Raw genomic sequence first — 19,565 nt, 5'->3', positions numbered from 1 at the left:
TATACAAGTTCATGAAATCCTTTCACTGTGACACTTTTGAAGCCCAGTATATTTGCCCATCCTGCCAATATTTCTTTGGTAATGAAATCCCCACCCACTGTGCTTCATGCAATGGTACCCCAGGGGACATGGAAAACCTAATCAAATCTGGCTCTGTCTTTATCAAGTTATCTATTTCAGATCAATTAAGAGGTAAATTTCAAGATACAGATTTTTGTCAGTCTTTGAATTACAAATGGTCAAGGACAAAGCGCAACTCACAAAATGTTGAAGACATATTTGATGGCACTATGTACAAATCGATTGATGCACTAAATGACCCAAAATTGGCGAATATTTCAGTGTCCTGGAATGTTGATGGTGTTCCAATTTTCAAATCTTCTCCTTTTCATATCTGGCCTCTTCAAGTCACAATCAACGAGCTCCCCCCTAATCTGAGGGCAAAGCATGTCATTCTTGGTGGTTTGTGGTTTGGGCCAAAAAAGCCAGAAATGAACTCGTTTCTGCAATCATTTGTTAATGAATTGCGAAGTCTTGAAAACCAAGGGTTACCTTGTCAGTGGAAAGGTGAAAAATCAGTAGTCCATGTATACAGTTTGCTTTGCATTTGTGATTCAGTGGCTCGTTGTGCAGTACAGAATGTCAAGCAATTTAATGGAGAGCATGGTTGTAACTGGTGTTATCAAAAGGGTGAAGTTGTAGAAAAGGGTAATGGGTTTACAAGGGTGTATCCTTTGCAGTCACCAGAGCCAGAGCTGAGATCGCACAAAAAACACACTAAAGATGCTCAGCAAGCTGTTGATTCTGGAACATGCATAAATGGTGTAAAAGGTCCATCTCCTCTAATGCTGCTGATGTTTTTTAATATGGTTTCTGGATTTGCATATGATTACATGCATGGCATATTACTTGGTGTTTGTCGCCAGCTGACTACCCTATGGTTTGACTCCAAATACCATACAGAGCCTTGGTACATTGGAAGAGAAATCGAGCAAATTGAAAAAAGGTTACTTGCCATTAAACCACCTACAAGTATAACAAGACCACCCCGTTCAATTTCTTTGCGTAAATATTGGAAAGCTTCGGAATACAGACACTTTCTCTTATTTTACAGCCTTCCCTGTTTGTTCGGCATTTTACCCAGACAATATCTTGACCATTTACTACTTCTAGTACAGGCTACATACATTCTCCTTCAAGATTCAATTTCCCCCCACGACATTGACAAAGCTGATGGCCTTTTAAAAGCATTTGTGGGCCGTTTTGAGTCTCAGTATGGAAAGTGTCATGTGTCTTATAATGTCCACATACTTGTACATGCAGCAGCATCTGTGAAAAATTGGGGTCCTTTATGGAGTCACAGTGCATTCTTATATGAGTCCCAGAATGGACACCTTCAGAAACTCTTTCATGGCACACAAGCTGTAGCAGAACAAATTGTTAACATGTTTAACCTTTACCAACATGTTCCACGACTCATTGCTGCTGTATTCAATGATGAACAAACACAGCAAAGCAAAAGCTTTGTTGAAAAAATTTTGGGAGGCACCAATATTGTGACAAAGTGTATTGGTAGTTCTAGCGTGATGTTTCTTGGATGCCCACATGTACGACAGCCAACCCCAAGAGAGTCTCATATCCTTCAAGAGTCAGGTTTTAGTGCAAATAAAGCTTTCAGTTTTTATTCTAGGGCTGTGATTAATGGCAAGCGAATTCATTCAAAAGGAGCAAAATCTTTATCTAAAAGAATCAACCATGCAGTTCAAACCAAACATGGGTCTATAGCATTAGTACGATCATTTATAGACATAGGCAATGCGCAAGGAGAGGGTCATGCCTTCATTGATGTTATGAAAACAACAAGTAATGACATCAGCAAAGACAGAGAATCAGGGATAACAGCAACAAGCATTTTAAAAGAAAGAGGGATTGACTCAGTTGAACTTATCAAATGCACAGACATACATTCAACCTGTGTCTACCTCAAGGACCTACCAGGTCTTGCAAATAATTTTTTTTGCATCCAACCAAATAGATGGGAGTTGGATTAAAAACAAAATAGCTGCATCTTCATGTTATAAAAGGTAAAAATGTACAGTATACAGACTCATATCTCTTGAATGTTGACATGTGGTGGATGTTTGCATAAATGTATAATTTTTAAATGATTTCGTTTTTTTAATTTTTTTTATAATTGCCTATTTATTCTTACTCTTAATTTTTTTATTTAGTTTTTTTTATTAAAAACTCATTGTTTTGTCTCATTGCTGCCAGCAGCCAGAGCATAATATATCAAAAATAGTTCCATGAAATGTACTTGAATCTAATTAAATAAAAATTGTATGAATAAAACTACAGCAACTATCGAGTTTTATTCTCTAGTCTAGACATAGCCTATCCTGAATCCAAAACCTGTAGGTTTTTTTAATATATATTTTTTTACTTATTTATTTTTCATTTACAGGGAAAACTCCTGTAAGCAAACATTTTGTAGGACTGTATAATTCCTGCAGGACTGCTGTGCAGTACAAGTGAAAAATCCTGCAGGACTTTATAATTCCTGCAGGATTTTATAATTCCTGCAGGACTGCTGTGCAGTACAAGTGAAAAATCCTGCAGGACTTTGTAATTCCTGCAGGATTTTATAATTCCTGCAGGACTGATGTGCAGTACAAGTGAAAAATCCTGCAGGATTTTGTAATTCCTGCAGGATTTTATAATTCCTGCAGGACTGATGTGCAGTACAAGTGAAAAATCCTGCAGGATTTTGTAATTCCTGCAGGATTTTATAATTCCTGCAGGACTGATGTGCAGTACAAGTGAACAATCCTGCAGGATTTTATAATTCCTGCAGGATACCTGCAGAAAAAATTAAAATCCTGCAGGATTCCTGTAGGTTATTTTTGTAAGGGTTCTCCCTTAATAATTCCTAAAAAGCATCTCAGTTCATCGCGATCTCACAAATCTCTGTTATTATAAATGAAACTGGCTGCACAATGAATCTTTCATAATATCTACACTTTGTTTGCTATAATGCGATGATTTGCCAGAATGCAGAATTCAGCACTGAACAAAAAGTCCATTTTGAACGGTGAGGGGATTCTATGCATCTGATTGGCGTTCAAGAAATCAACACATATGTCTGTGATTGGCTACATTGTTCAACGCTGCAAACATAGATAGAGACTCTGGCCTGTAAATCGTTTCTATTTTGTTTTAGTTGTTCTTGTTGCTTTTGTGCAACAGATGAATGACAATTTATTCGTTTTTAGATGTTCAATTTATAGATAATTCTATTTTGCGGGAGTCCCGCGAATCGTTTTATTCTCCCGCAACCAGCACACACGCGAGTGCATTACCGCCCACGCCCGCACTCGGCCATCAGATCTATATTCCCGCGCCGCACTCGGCCATCAGATCTATATTCCCGCGCCGCACTCGGCCTGGCCATCAGATCGTGGGTCCCGCGGGAGTGCAGGTCTCTAGTCTACATGTGCATACTCAACTTTTAAAAACTGGCAAATGCACTGAAAGCTTCGATAACAGATTTAAGTTTAAGTTATAAATTAAAGTCCATTTTATCGTCGTCGAATGGGGAATAGTTTGCATAGTGAACAAAGCACCTTTCTGTAAGGATGGCTGAAGCGAAACAGTCGTTCCGAAGCTTTGCGAGATCCCGAAGCGCAGATGTGTCGAAACACTGATCCGAAGCGTGATTCGAACCACCCATGTCACGTGACTATGACCAAACGAAGCCTCGAAGTGTTTCACTAGTGTTTCATCAGGTGTGGTCCGCCGAATCAGCGTTTGATTGACACGGTCGGGAACAGACCACACAATCGCACATCTGTATAAAAGTGAAATAAACGCATTTTGACCTCGTGGGTTTTTGTGAGAGGAGTTTGATTTTGAGATAGCGGATTTTTGGTGATATAGTGACATAGTGCGATTTGATTAGTTATAGGCAATTTAGACTTACATTTAAATTTACACAACACATTGACTGATAGGCTAGAGACAGACAGAGTATACATATAGTGACACATTAATAGATACATAGATATAAATATATATAGACAGCTAGATTAATAGATAGATACATATATAGATAGATTACAGATACATATATAAATACATATATTATAGATCGATACATATATAGATACATAGATTATAGAGACATATCTAGATACATAGATCAATTCATATATAGATAGATTTGGATAGATAGATCAAATGGAGGCTCCCCAGAAGAGATGCCGTACATCAGTGGTGTGGGAGCATTTCCATTTAGAAACCCCAAATAAAGTGAGATGTGTGTATTGTGATCGGCAGCTAGCCTACTGCAACAATACATCATCCATGATGCGCCATTTGACAAGCAACAAGTGTCCCTTGTGAGAGGATTTTTTCAAAGGCTGGAGAAATTATCTGTAAAAAAAGAAGTAGGCTAAGTCCTTCCACAGCAGATAAATTAATATTTTTGAATAAAAATCTCTAAAAAAGTGAGACATTGTGGCTTGATTTCTTTTATTAATATTCATTTTTCATGACCAAAATAACATTATGCACAGTGAGGAGCCTATAGGTTACAAGCTTCACATATTAGAACATTATAATAATAAAAAAACAACACATTTTTTTAATGGCTCGTCAAGGTTGTTTCAGATCAACACCTGCAAGTGACCACTAGGTGTCACCGTTGAGACGGGTGTCGGATTGATTCGAAGCCTCGAAACAATATGGCACATTTGGTTCAACTGTTTCATTGGTTCACGAGGCCTCGATTTTGCCATCACTACCTTTCTGTTCGGCCGTAGTTTAAAGTATTCCCATACTTTGGATGATCGTGGTCTGTCATTTTCACCATGAGAGGGAGCAGAAGCCGCCATTACTCGATATTTAAACGTAAATAATTAATGTGACGCGTCGACGCATTTCATGCGTGTCGACGTATTTTCATAGTCGACGTAATCGATGACGTCGACGCGTCGTTGCGGCCCTAGTCTGAATTCCTCATTATTATAGCTCCACAGGCCCCTTTTTTACCCCTTTTCTAATGTGCTTCTGAAAGCAACTCGTTTTGGTGCGGTCTCTTTAAATAATATTGAGACACTTCATACCCCGCCCCCTCTCCAGGTTGTAGCGGTGACACTCGGTTCAACTCCACCCCGTTCGGCCATTTTTGTAGTCTGGTAGCAGAGATAGGATTATCTAGCGCACAGAAACTTTTATACACACGTTATTAACAAAATGTCAACAACGGAAGACTTGTCCAGCCAGCCTTACATGTTCGAGCCAGAGCCGGAGCGAGATGAAAATGAAGACGACCAGGGTGCGATTTGTGAAAAAAACAGAGGGGGGGATGTTTTGAAACATTTTTATTCATAAAAATAAATCATGAGAACAAGAACTTCATTCACTGCATTTGCTGCTCTGGACCCTTTTCATTGTTCCCAGCTAGCTAACAAGAGTTTTCGTGCTGAAAAATTACATACTATTACAAATATTTGTACTTGGTGACATTCTGAAAAGCCGTACATGGATCAAAGCTAATGGACAGGATCAGATAAATCAGAGTTTAGATTCTCTGCCCGAGCCCGAATTTGACCCGACCCGACCCGGGCCCTTGATCCAGCACTTGTGTTACAAAATGCAACACGTCACGTGTCATGCTCCTCCACTCGCACGCATCACACCGGCCCGGGATAATAATCTTTAAAAATATTTATTTTGTTTAAAAAATATTCTATATTCTAAAACCTTGTTGAATTAAATTAGAGTTGTAGCCTACTAGGGCTACTCCTCCTAGGCCATCCAAAGTTCATCCAAAGTTCATTTTCTGTGTTCATAATTTTTCACGTTTTATTTTTATTTTATTTTATTTATTTTTTACGTTTCTTCTTTCAGATCCATTTGCGATCCATTTCATTCTGAATAAACAAACAAGGCAGTTTACATGATTTGTCCTTGTTGCATTATTCATTATGATAATAATTAATAAATGCACGCACAATATCCGTGAACTTGATAAATGTTGCAGATATGTTTTACTATGCACAAACAAATGCCTTTCAACTTATGTGTGCAAAATTCAGAAGCAGTAAATGAATGTGCAGCAATTTGTACAAATAGAGTGTCTGTATAGGCCTACTATATGTGTTGTAGCCATTAAATAAGCTCATTTAGTTTCATATTTGTTAAAATATTATTGTTATTTTTTTCCATCTATGTTGATTTATGAAAAGTGAACAGCAGCACGAGTAAGATAGGATGTGCAGTATATATCGGGAGACTTGGAGTGGGTTAGACATGATTTTGACTATTTCATTAAGTTTTGTTTTGTAGAAAGCCTTTCTTTAAAGTGAATTTCGTTCTGTATAAATTGTATCTTAATTTTAATACATTTTTCATCAACGAATTGCGTGTATTTAATAAATAAGAAGCAAATATAGCAGACAAAGGCTATAATCAGAGGCGCCGCCGCGGTTACTTGCACTGCACGATAACTTAAGCGGATCTCATCATAAATTAACCGAAACTAAGTGTATGCCTCAAAGAGAATATTAAGAAATATATCTAAAGAACGCTTGAAATGTCTTTAAACGAAACAATTCAAAACAAAAAGAAATAGGCAACACTCTGATGTAATCCATGCATTTCTCCATATATGCGCATTCACTACGGAAATGGCGATCGTCAACTTCATCTTTGCTTCATCTCAACTTCCCTGGCGCCACCCCTGGGTTTAAATTGGGCTCGGGCTCATAACATACAGTTAATGTGTCGGGCCGGGCCGACAAAGTCAATTCGCCTCATTCGGGCTTCGCGTCTACCGCGCCGCGCGACACGCATCGCGCCGCAGGACCTCTAGACGCGCGTAAACGCGTCTTTACATTGACTTAACATTGAAATCACTCACGCCAGACACTCAAGAGTGAGTGAGTAATCAAAAAACCTTTGCTTAGCCTCAGTTGAGTAAAACACCGTATGTGCAACCTCAGCACTAACTCTGCTTGTCATCATAGAAACAGATAATCAGATTGTGATGTTTATTCCCGCTTCAGTAATATGCTGCATATGCAGCGTAAAAAAAGACCTGCAACCGTCTCGCAAGTGTTGATAGGCTATTACTCGTGAGGTGTAACCAATCATATAGCGCCGTGGGCGGGACATTGAGCAAGTCTGCAGAGTGGTGGTTACAGAGAGGCTGCGGAGCCAGTCAAAGTAGCGCATTTTAAAATAAAAAGGATTTTAATCAAACCACGGATCCGTGATAAGTTTTGTGATCCGCCTCGCCACTAGTGTAGTAGCACTGATCACTTTGAGGGGGGGATAAATTTATCCCCACCGGGGATAAAAATAATTAAGCAGAGGCAGGGATACATTGACCAGAAAGGGGGAAATCCCACGCATCCCCCCCGGCAAATCGCACCCTGAAGACGACGAACCTGCAGAACAACGTCTTCATATGGATGTATCGCAATGGTGTGTAAGTTACTGTATTTACACATGAAACTTTGGTCTTCCGACCTTTTACCACCGTGTCGATTTATTTATGTCCGAGGGAGAGAGAGCAAGACAGCGTCTAGTTTGGAGACGGTGATGTCTTGTTTACACTTTCGCCTGGCTCTGAAGAGAGAGAGTGAGCGCGCGCGCGACCGGGTCTCTCTCTCTGCTCGTTCTTTCAGTTAAACATGCGCCGTCACAAGCGCGGCAGTTCATCTAAATTAGACGGTGTAATGAAGCGTGTGGGTTACTACATCCAACAACCGAACATTTTAACTTACCCTCTCGTAACTTCTGCATCCTTTAGCTTGGACTACAAAATTGCAGCGAGAAATAATAATGGCGGATTGCTCGAAGTGTTGGGCCGGAAGTCAATGTCCTTATTTGGCAGTTCCGCTGCAAAAACTGTGACGTGATAGTTCAAAAAACGTCATAGATAACAGAAAAATCTGAACCGGTTGAAAAATATGACCAAAACAGAATATAAAGATATCAACGAAGCACCTGAAGAGAATAATTTCATCTTTTCTGTACTTCTAAACACTCCAAATATACAACAAAATGCATTTAAGGGCTAAAAAAGTGCATTTAGCATGATATGTCCCCTTTAACATCTCGTAATAATGAGAAACTTTCTCGTAATAATGACTTAACATCTCGTAATAATGAGAAACTTTCTCATAATTATGACTTAACATCTCGTAATAATGAGAAACTTTCTCGTAATAATGACTTAACATCTCGTAATAATGAGAAACTTTCTCATAATAATGACTTAACATCTCGTAATAATGACTTATTTGCTCGCACTTCTACGCATGCGCATAGCAGCGGAGCAGAAGGGCGTGCCGCACTAGCGACATCCGCTGGTTAAAGCCATGTAAATGCATCACAGCAAACATGGCACGCTCTGCAGTGAATAACATTAATGATAAATGATCAAATTATGAGACGGCTTCCATAGCTAGATAGTCTTTTATTCATTTGTAATATTCATTTTTATTTTTGTGTATGAACAAGCAGCAACACAGAAGGGTGATCCATGGATTTAAAATAGATGGAGGAATGATAAGACAGCACACCTTTCCAAATCTGTTTAAGAACACTTATCTGGAAATCTGTGTGTCCGTTCATACGGAACGCGCTTTTTCATTGCTTTTCTAGGCATACGCGCACTAGACGGACGCTCGCTCGCTCTTCTGCAGCGTCTCGCGCATGACACGGCGTTCTAAAAACGCGGCGCTCAATTGAAAAGAAGTTCAGCTTTTAAAAACACGTCTCGACCTTGCGTTTTCCCCCATTCCACTGCCCACTTATGTTTAAATGTCCCCAAAGTCATAAACATCTTAAAGGTGATTTCTGTATTGATATCTTGAATCAATATGAACCTGCACATCAAATATCCTAGAAGCATCTGCAAAATACGTGTTATATTAACACATACCCATATATTTTTATGAAGATGTTACACTTAAACTTGATGAATAAATGTAATATTCCAACTTTAATCTGATAGTTTTGTAAATTCATGTAACAATTTCATCGCTGTGCACAAGCAGGCATCCTTCGTTACCATGGTAACCGTCCTGCTTCTGCATTCCACTTTCACACCTTATCGTGCGCATGGAAAAGTATGGAAGATATAGGCCTACTGATGATGTTATTTAATGATACTACAGATTGCACTTAGTAGATCACACTGACTTTAATGAAAACAACTGTTTTGCAGAGTGCCATGTTTGCTGTGATGCATTTACACGGCTTTGACCAGCGGATGTCGCTAGTGCGGCACGCCCTTCTGCTCCGCTGCTTTGCGCATGCGTAGAAGTGCGAGAAAATAAGTCATTATTACGAGAAAGTTTCTCATTATTACGAGATGTTAAGTCATTATTATGAGAAAGTTTCTCATTATTACGAGATGTTAAGTCATTATTATGAGAAAGTTTCTCATTATTACGAGATGTTAAGTCATTATTATGAGAACGTTTCTCATTAATATGACTTAAAGAATCTTTTTCTTTTACTCAACGTGGCGGAAACGGACTTCCATAGGCTACAGGGTCCGGGTATCGTTCGTTCATTTGTTTTTGCTCTCACATACGAAAAAGAAAAAACGAGAAAACAGCTTGTTTTTCTGATTTCCGTGCAAGAACGGGAAAACCAAAAATCAAGTCATAATTTCGTTTTTTCGTTTTTCTAAAAAAACGAAAAAACGTAAAAAGGAGCTGTTTTCTCGTTTTTTCTTTTTCGTATGTGAGAGCAAAAACAAATGAACGAACGATACCCGGACCCTACAGCACTCTCCTCACAAATACATCAACCAGACTGAGGCAACGACTCGTTAAATACGATCTGGAGTTCGAGCCTTCTGACACCCAAAGCGAAACGCACACGTGACTGGAGAGAAAGTGAGGCTTCGTTTGTCATCGATCACGTGACTCTAGTAAACCAATACACACCCCGATACGGGGCTTCACTAGAAATTGTTTCGCTTGTGTGATACGCGCATCGAAGCTTCAGTGTCATTATGTAACATCACTAGTCGAGGCTTTGAAACAATCCGACACCCGTCTCAACGGTGACACCTAGTGGTCACTTGCAGGTGTTGATCTGGAACAACCTTGACAACGAGCCATTACATTTATTTTTTATTTTTTATTATTGTATTTTTCTAATATGTGAAGCTTGTAACCTGTAGGCTCCTCACTGTGCATAAAGTTATTTTGGTCATGAAAAATGAATATTAATAAAAGAAATCAACCCAGCTAACACAAATACGTGACTGTTACGTAACTGCAACGTAATCTGGTGACCAAACTTTCGTCGTGGCGACGTAACTAGTTACGTTGTGGCAACCGGAAAAGTGAAATTCCTGGATTCGTTGTCACGACGTAACTTTGTAACGTTGTCAGTTAGTAACGGCGACGTCGTGGCAACGTTGTGGATCGGCAGTCGTAATTGGTAACCAGTTGGTCATTTTAGTTTTTAATAATATGGGCGGACATGCAGTGGCTTAATTTAACTTGTCCTCATTGGCCCAAAACGATTTTAGAGACTTTTTCAACGACATATGAACGATACAGACTCAAAATTTGGTTAATTCAGTTCATTTACTATAGAACAAGACACAGACAGCAAAAACAGTATGCAAACAGGTTATACATTTAAATTAACAAGGTTTTCCCCAAAAGCTTGAACATCGAACTACTCCTACACGTCTTCATTTTGGTGGCCCTAATAACAAAGCAAGAATAAGAAAAGAAAAATGCTAGAAAAAAGAACAGTTGAGTGTTTTCCCATTTAACATTTAAATACACAAAGCAATTAGCACTGAAAGATAGAATCTGTAAGCAGACAGTTTTGTTTAAAAATCGGTCATATATTTTTCTAAACATTGTCACAAAGTTATGTTGTGGCAAGTGCTTTACTTCCTTTTAAAATAATTTGATAACTTCATGACATGTATCATATTCGATAAAACCTTAGTTTGAAATCATTTCTTTTTTACATTTAATAATACATATTATTTTGTTTTTCTTCTTCTGAAATCATGAATATAAAAAACTAGGCCTATTTATGATTATTGTTGAAGGCAGCATTAAACCCCCAAATTGTCAGGTGACGGTGCAACTGTTCGAACAAATGAACTGACTAAGAAATCAATTTAAAATGGTGTCTTAATAATAAAAAATAATAAAAAAACTATGCCATCATTTTAGGTTTGAAGCCTTTCATATAATTGTTTTTTAGAAATATCAGTAGTTTTAAAGCTGTTGAGATAATTGAGAAACTTTTGTCCGGCCATTTGTATATTCTCAAATGTTATTATGAATTTACAAGGTAATAACAGTAAACATGATAATGCATCGTCCAGAGGAGCCTAACTGATCTCTTTGGCAGAGTGAAAAAGTTTGTAGAGCTCTCTCAAATACTGATAAAAACTGCTAATTTCAAGTATGGGTAGGTTGGTGGTACACTTTTCATGTCAGGTGGTACAATTACAATACATAATATTTTTGTTGTACCACCTGACATAAAAACTTAAATTAGTTTCAACACTTTAAAATGTCATTTATTTAACATCTAAAAAAAATTTAAACACATTGTCTTCAAGAGTGTTGATGTCATTAGAAGTCTTCCCAAGTGAGGCTGGATCCAAACTGGAGCTGCTGTAATCTCTAGTAAAATATGCTGAGCATCCTGAGAGATAGAAACAAGGAGACAACAGGAGAAAGATTAGCATTGCTGCTGTTTCATATTATGTTAGGCAAAAGATGGTCATGTGCACTTTTTACTATTTCATCACATAGTGCAAGATTATGAGATGTGTTAAATGAATGCTTGGCTAAAGAGATGTGTCTTTAATCCAGATTTAAATTAGGATAGTGTTTCTGGGCCCCAAACATTATCAGGAAGGTTATTCTAGAGTTATTCCCTTACATTCTATTGAATTAATAGGACATCTTCTGATTTTAATGAGAAAACATGGCCTAACGAGTCAGCATTTTGATACTTGAATACAATACATTCTTACAATGCAAACGTCCTAAACATTTCTGAGTATTATCAATGTTGAAAACAGTTGTGCTGATTAATCTTTTTGTGTAAACCAATGTAACAGTTTAATCCATTTTCTTTTCTCTCTCTCCAGGATTCATTGTTAAATAGACCCAATATATAAAAAGTAGTTTACACTACTGTTCAAAAGTTTGGGTTCAATAGAGTAAAAACAAAACAAAAAAATCATATTTTATTCAGCAAGGATGCATTAAATTGACCAGAAGAGAGTAAAGATTTCTGTTTCAAATAAATGCTGTTTTTTTTCTTTCATTCATCAAATAACCTTGAAAAACAAAAATATGAAGCAGCACAACTGTTTTCAAGACTGATAATAATCATAAATGTTTCATCTATGGTTTTAGTTTTACTTATTCAATTATTCATATTACTCATACAGTGTCACTTACTTTTGGATGTCAAAACTTTCTTAAAATAAATTAAACAAATAAATGTAAATATGAGAATTTAAAAAATAAGAAAATAACAGATGCATGGTGATATACAGTAGGTGACAAAATATTGTGAGAAAATGGATATGCAGTTATTTAATGAGCTTCCTCACATCACCTGTTTCCAACTTCTCTGGCAGCAGCTTTCTTCAGAAATGTTGAAGTCGTGGAGCTTCCCCTGTTGTAGAAGGATTATTTTGTTGCTGCTGAAATCACAGAACTATTTTTATCAATTTGTGTTAAACATTGAGCTAGTTTCAGCCAATTTTCACACTCCATGTAAGTGACGTCATCGAGTAAGTTACGTTTATGTTAAATAAATACGTTTGTTAAATTAATTAGCTCACTTCCAAACTAAATTGTTTTTTTTACAAAACTATCAAAACCTATCATCTACCCATAAGATGTGATTAAAAGCCTAAACGTTCATATCAAAAGCTCAGGCTATGAAGTTAGCATAACGTTAACGTTACCTCTTCTGAAAACGGTTGAGATGCTAACTTTTTCCGAAGACACTAAACCATTTATATAAAGCAAATATTCAACAGAAGCGCGTCAATTACAAGTAAGAGAAGTGTCAAGAACAGTTGTGTGTATTATTTGTGTGATTTTAGAGACTAAACTCACCTGAAAGCAGTGAAAACAACAGCGAGAGAGGGAGTTCAGCTGCTTTGTCAGTTGCAGTCAGTGGGGCGGTCTGTCGGTTTCCATGGCAACTCATCTCCGCTCCAGTGTTTGAGGGCGACTCGAAGGTTCACGCGCACGGCGCACGCCCATTAAACGCCAAAGCCACGCAACATTTACAACCATAAACATCTAACCTTAATTATTTGAATAAAATGAACGTCTTTCAAACTTACGGAATACTAAACAAACAATTGAAACAAATAAAATATTTCATAGAAATGCAGTCTGATAAGATGGTAATGAAATTACGGGCCCGTGACGTTGTAGTTACGTTGCCAGTAAGTCATGAAATTACCAAGTTATTACGAATAGAGTATGGAAGGCCAAAAGGGCCAAAACGTGTGAAACTGTCGCGTTAACGCGTATTTACGTGTTAACACGCAATTTACGCGTTAACACGTCATTACGCGTTAACGCGTATTTACGTGTTAACGCGTAAATTGCGTGTTAACGCGTAAATGACGTGTTAACGCGTACCTAAATTTGGGACATTAGCACCACCTACTGGTTTGGTGCTGCTCTTGCTCAAACACAGAGAACCTAAATTAAGCTTGTAAATAGCAGTTTTTAAGGTGAAAATACATGTTCAACAATGACTTTTCAGAATATAGGTTACAACTAGGCCTACATATAATTACAGCATATTTTAAATTGGCCTCTGAAAGTCATGACCATTTTCACAATCACAATAGAAGTTGTGTTAGGATAATATTACACATTTCCTTCAAATAGTATTTTCATGTAGCCTACACTCCTACTGTAGCATATTTCTAAAGCATCTTTTTATAATTTAATTCTATTTGTTAGAGAGCCCCTTCTGATAACACATTAAGCCTTGTGAATCTGACTGATATATATCGTATATATATCAACACACACTTTGCACATTATACATTATAATGTGTAAAAAAAAGCTACTTTCAATCATCTCGCGCCCAACGACCTACCCACTGTAGATATTTAGTGGCAGGTGTCTTTTTGTCATAAACACAGGAATTTTGTGCAAATATACTGTCTGTTATTGGAAATGTAAAAAAAAAATTCTTCCACTTGCTTGGGCGAGAAAAAAATCTCTTGGTGTGACTAGGGCTCTTACTGGCGCCCCCCGGCTGTTTGCGCCCTAAGCAACTGCCTAGTTTGCCTATGCCTAGAAACGGCCCTGGCTACATGTGTGTGAGTATCTCTCTGTTCTGGAAATTATTTTGAGTATTAAAGAAACTTTCTTCATCATCCTGTTCTAGTCTGTCTTCCACTCAGCGCGTTGTGACAATAGCCAGAACTTAGAGTTGTTTATTTTTTTACAACATTGTGTTATTATTTATTTTATTAACGAAATGTCAATCTTCGTGTTTATAACAGATCGAAGATACAATAAAATACAAAAATCTTCAAGATACAGCCTACAATCATATAACGGATTGTCACCTTATAAACAGTCATTTGTGTGGTGGAATAAGCAATGCTATATGTTAGCATCTTATGAAAATTTATTTTGTGATTTTATTAGTTAATTAACTAATTATGCTAACTCAGTTTAATGTAAGAGCTGGGAACTAATTAGGCTACTAATTAAATCATGTCAGCTATTTAATGGGCTATTGATTAGAGTTGTCATAGACTAAATATTTTTCCTAGGGTCATTCATTTAAGCACGGACTAATCGCATGTTTATATTCAATCCTGAGTGCAAAGCGCATGTATATTGCCGCAAAGCACCGGCAAAAGTGGGCTAATGATAATAAATGTGTCTGAAAAAATTACATAGCATTTTAATTGTTTATTAATAGTGTATTCTTAATCAGTGTTGGCAGCAATCAGTGTATTGCATATAATGGCAGGCTGTCGCGCTAATTGCGAAGCAACAATCTCATGACAAACTTAAATAAAGTTTAAAAAAAAAACTATTTTCAACCCACCGTAATATGTTTAACAGTGTTTATTATAACCGAAAGCTAGTTTGTTCACAGTTACCTGTAAAGAAGTGTAATATATAATTTGGAAAAACGATGTATGGATTCCCGTCTCTCTATACGATTCTCATCACGGGCGCGCACCGAACGGAAGATGCCATGTGACGTAGGCTCATCGTATCCATGAGGTAAGCGCTTTTTCGCAATCTCATGAATAAATACAATAAAACGAAGGTGTGCGTCACCAAATTAATAGTCATGAGAATGATTACAAACAGTAACGACAGGCGGTGTCACCGTGACACAACACCTTTATTTTATTTGAATTATTCATGATAGAGTGACTCAAGCACTACGCTGAACATACCTCATGAGCCATCATGAGCAACGACACTGATGTAAGGGTAACTTCCAGGAAACTGAATAGATAGATCACGAGTGTATTAGCACTCCAAATCTATCCAACATTTTGGCGAGAATATAGATTAATCTCTTGTTCTGTGTAGTATTAATAAAATATATATTATTACTTTTGGTCCTATATTCATGATTTCACAATGTAATATCCATTGTAAAAAAAGAAAAGCAGAAGTTCTGTTTCATTTCATTTATTAAAAATTCAAGCCAATCACTTTAGATTATTATTATTACGCATGTGTGTGTGTGTTTGTGTTTGTGTGTGTTGTAATATAACTTTGTAATATAGCATATATATATATATATATATATATATATATATATATATATATATATATACACATATATGTCACGAATTCAGCCTCTGTGGCTCCCTCCGCTCACCACCAGAGGTCACCGTCACCTGAGTACTAACTCTTTGGACTTCATTTCCCATATACCCCGTACCTGTGGCTGATTTGACTCACTGGTGTTTTCCATTGACTCTGAACTATTTAAACTGTTCTCCCAGCTTCCTCATTGCGAAGTCTTGTCTTGCCATGCAAACATTTCTGAGCGTTTATTCCGTGTGTGATTTCCCGTGTATGACCTGGACTGGTTACTGGACTGGTTACTGGACTCTGATTCTTTGCTGCCTGCCTATTCTGATTCCATCTGCCTTGACATTTGATTATCCTGTGTGTAGTGATAGCAAAATGAGGCTTCCTGAACCACTGATACCTCGCAGCCCATTGCTTCAGCCAAAGGTTCATTACTCGAAGCTTCATTCAGCATTGCTCACTAGTGACACCTAGCTACTGTGCAAAGAAATAGCAGACAAATTCATTCATTCTGAACCAGTGTCACTGGCTTACACAAGTGACATTCTGAATCATTTTAGAGGTTACATTTATAAATCACACCATTTTATACATGGAATCAAATGTTAAATGATTTGACATTCTAACCTTCAATTACACTGTCATTAAATTCTCTGGCAGTAATCATCAAGAATTAGGTTTCATCTGATTGGAAAAACAGTAATAAACAGGATAATATGTCTATTGGCTTTTTTGTCAAGGAGCTCGCTTTTTATACATGGACACCCCAATTTTATACACAATATATTTTTTAGAAAAATATATAGGCCTATATTTTAGAAAAATATTTGTATAAATAAAAATATGCATTTATTTATTTTGTACTCGCTGTTGATGTATGTAACCTTTCATTTGCAAAAATAAAAAGACATGAGCAGACATTTGTCCATTACTGTGTATAATATAAAATATGTATCTTTCTCTGTCTGAATTTACATTTACATTTACATTTATTCATTTAGCTGACGCTTTTATACAAAGCGACTTACAATTGCTATATATGTCAGAGGTCGCACTCCTCTGGAGCAACTAGGGGTTAAGTGTCTTGCTCAGGGACACATTGGTGTCTCACAGTGGATTCGAACCCGGGTCTCTCACACCAAAGGCATGTGTCTTATCCATTGCGCTACCACCACTTTACTTGTGCAGAGTCACACACACAGTTAATTAAATATTAATTAATTGTTTGGATAGTGACAGTATGAACAACAACAGTGACACTGTGTTGAGTGCAGTGCTTATGTTGGAGGGAGTGTAATAAAGTAAACTGCAACAGAATAGTCTGGAAGGAAGGATTACAATCGATTTTTATTGAGAAACAGAATTATTTCAAGTGTGTTGGGGTAACACACTTATTTAAAAAATGCCAGTGCCAGCTGGTATAAATGAGGATACTGATGCTTCTGTTGAGCCCAGACAGGGGAGGATTCCCTCTTTCTTGCTGGCTCCAATTTCCAGGAAAAAGGAAGAGTCACAAAAAGCAAACAAATCCAAAAGGACAATCCAAATAAAAGAATCCAGAGCAATCCAAATAATCTTATCTAATTAATATAACAAGACTATAATATAGCTAAGCCTACTATAATTAATAATAACAATATACTATAACTATTCTAACCTGATAATGTAATAATATACAGCCATAACAATGATAGTTCTCTAACTCTCTGACTCTTTAACACTACTACAACTGCTTTTACTAGGCTACTACTGACAACACCCACAAGGTGGCGCGAGTTTCGAACCGCCTTTTATCCAGAAGCGACACTCAGACCGAACCGATGACGTATCCACACAAACCGAGGCCTCGTTTGTCATCAGTCACGTGATTTTCACGTTAACAACACAAGCCTCGAATCGCGGCTTCATCTGGCACGCCCATTTTTTCTCGACACAAGCTCCGACGCCTCGGTTCAAATGTCACATCACTACCTGTGTGTTTGCCGCCTGCCCTGATCTTCAGCCTGAACTCTGACTTTGATTCTGCCTTATCTTCATTGTGTTTAAAGCCCGTGATTGAACTCTGCCTGTTTGATTTGCATTCTACTTTAATAAAGCTGCATATGGATCCTCACGACACTGACTCCTCGTTACAATATACATACAGGTGCTTCTCAATAAATTAGAATGTCGTGGAAAAGTTCATTTATTTCAGGAATTCAACTTTACAGGTGAAACTAATATACACTTTTTACATGCAAAGTGAGATATTTCAAGCCTTTATTTGTTATAATTTTGATGATTATGGCTTACAGCTTTTGAAACCCCCAAATTCAAAATCTCAGAAATGTTTTATATTACATGAAATCAACAAAAAAAGGATTTTAAATACAGAAATGTTGGTTCTCTGAAAAGTATAATGCATATGTACTCAATACTTGGTTTGGGCCACTTTTGCTTATGGACAGTTTCACCTGTTAAGTTGAATTCCTGAAAAAATTAACTTTTCCAAGACATTCTAATTTATAACCACCTTTATAGCCTATATATATATATATATATATATATATATATATATATATATATATATATATATATATATATATATATATATAAATTTGTTATATTTTATTGAGCTTGTTATCTTCGAAAAATACTGCAAAACAATGCATCTCAAATCTCAGATTCTTCTAAATTCTCAGATTCAAGGCTTAATGGTGTTAACAGAAGGGGTTCTCTAACAAATAATGCATAGTGGTTCAATTATAAAAAGATACTTTAGAAATATGCTACAGTATAAGTGTACATGTAAATACTGTTTGGAGAAATGTGTAAATATATTACACAATTTCTATTGTGATTGTGAAAATGGTCATGACTTTTAGGGCTTGAACAGTTATAGTTAACTGTCTAAATATGCCCATTTAAAATATGCTGTAATTATTCTGAAAAGTCATTGTTGAACATGTATTTTCACCTTAAAAACTGCTATTTACAAGCTTAATTTAGGTTCTCTGTGTTTGAGCAAGAGCAGCACCAAACCAGTAGGTGGTGCTAATGTCCCAAATTTAGGTACGCGTTAACACGTCATTTACGCGTTAACACGCAATTTACGCGTTAACACGTAAATACGCGTTAACGCGTAATGACGTGTTAACGCGTAAATTGCGTGTTAACACGTAAATACGCGTTAACGCGACAGTTTCACACGTTTTGGCCCTTTTGGCCTTCCATAATAGAGTACGTATCTGGGACGTTGTTGGTCATCTTATAACCTTAGGAGGACGTACAGACGACGTTGTGGGTTGGTAATATGATGGTAATGAAATTCCGAGCATGCGACGTTGTAGTTACGTTGTCAGTTAGTAAGGTCATGACGTGACCAAAAAGTACGAATACATTACGTAACGGTTACGTCGTGTGTTAGCTGGGAAGCCACAATGTCTCACTTTTTTTATAGATTTTTATTCAAAAATATAAATTTCTCTGCTGAGGAAGGACTTAGCCTACTTCTTTCTTTTTACAGATAATTTCTCTAGCCTTTGAAAAAATCCTCTCACAAGGGACACTTGTTGCTGGCATGCAAAGATATTTTTTAGCAAGGACATACAAATAATTATATTTCAAACAATGCATACAAAAGTGAAGTCAACGCATCTTGACCTCGTGGGTTTTTGTGAGAGGAGTTTGATTTTGAGATAGCGGATTTTTGGTGATATAGTGACATTTATAGT

General features: G+C 37.1%; 1 long non-coding RNA gene across 1 annotated transcript; it reads right to left on the bottom strand.

Annotated features, from left to right (window-relative positions):
- Nucleotides 1-11,088: 11,088 nt before the first annotated feature.
- LOC309502885 lies at nucleotides 11,089-13,371 on the bottom strand. The gene is made up of 3 exons (XR_014207424.1): nucleotides 13,146-13,371; nucleotides 12,637-12,724; nucleotides 11,089-11,709 (listed from the first exon to the last, which is right to left on the bottom strand). It is a non-coding gene; the product is annotated as an uncharacterized lncRNA (long non-coding RNA).
- Between the last annotated feature and the right edge of the window lie 6,194 nt (nucleotides 13,372-19,565).

This window comes from Leuciscus leuciscus (assembly GCF_965113295.1).
Source record: "Leuciscus leuciscus genome assembly, chromosome: 7".
Taxonomy (NCBI): Eukaryota; Metazoa; Chordata; class Actinopteri; order Cypriniformes; family Leuciscidae; genus Leuciscus; species Leuciscus leuciscus.
Note: the sequence above shows the minus strand (reverse complement) of the source record. Positions and strands in the feature narration are given on the sequence as shown.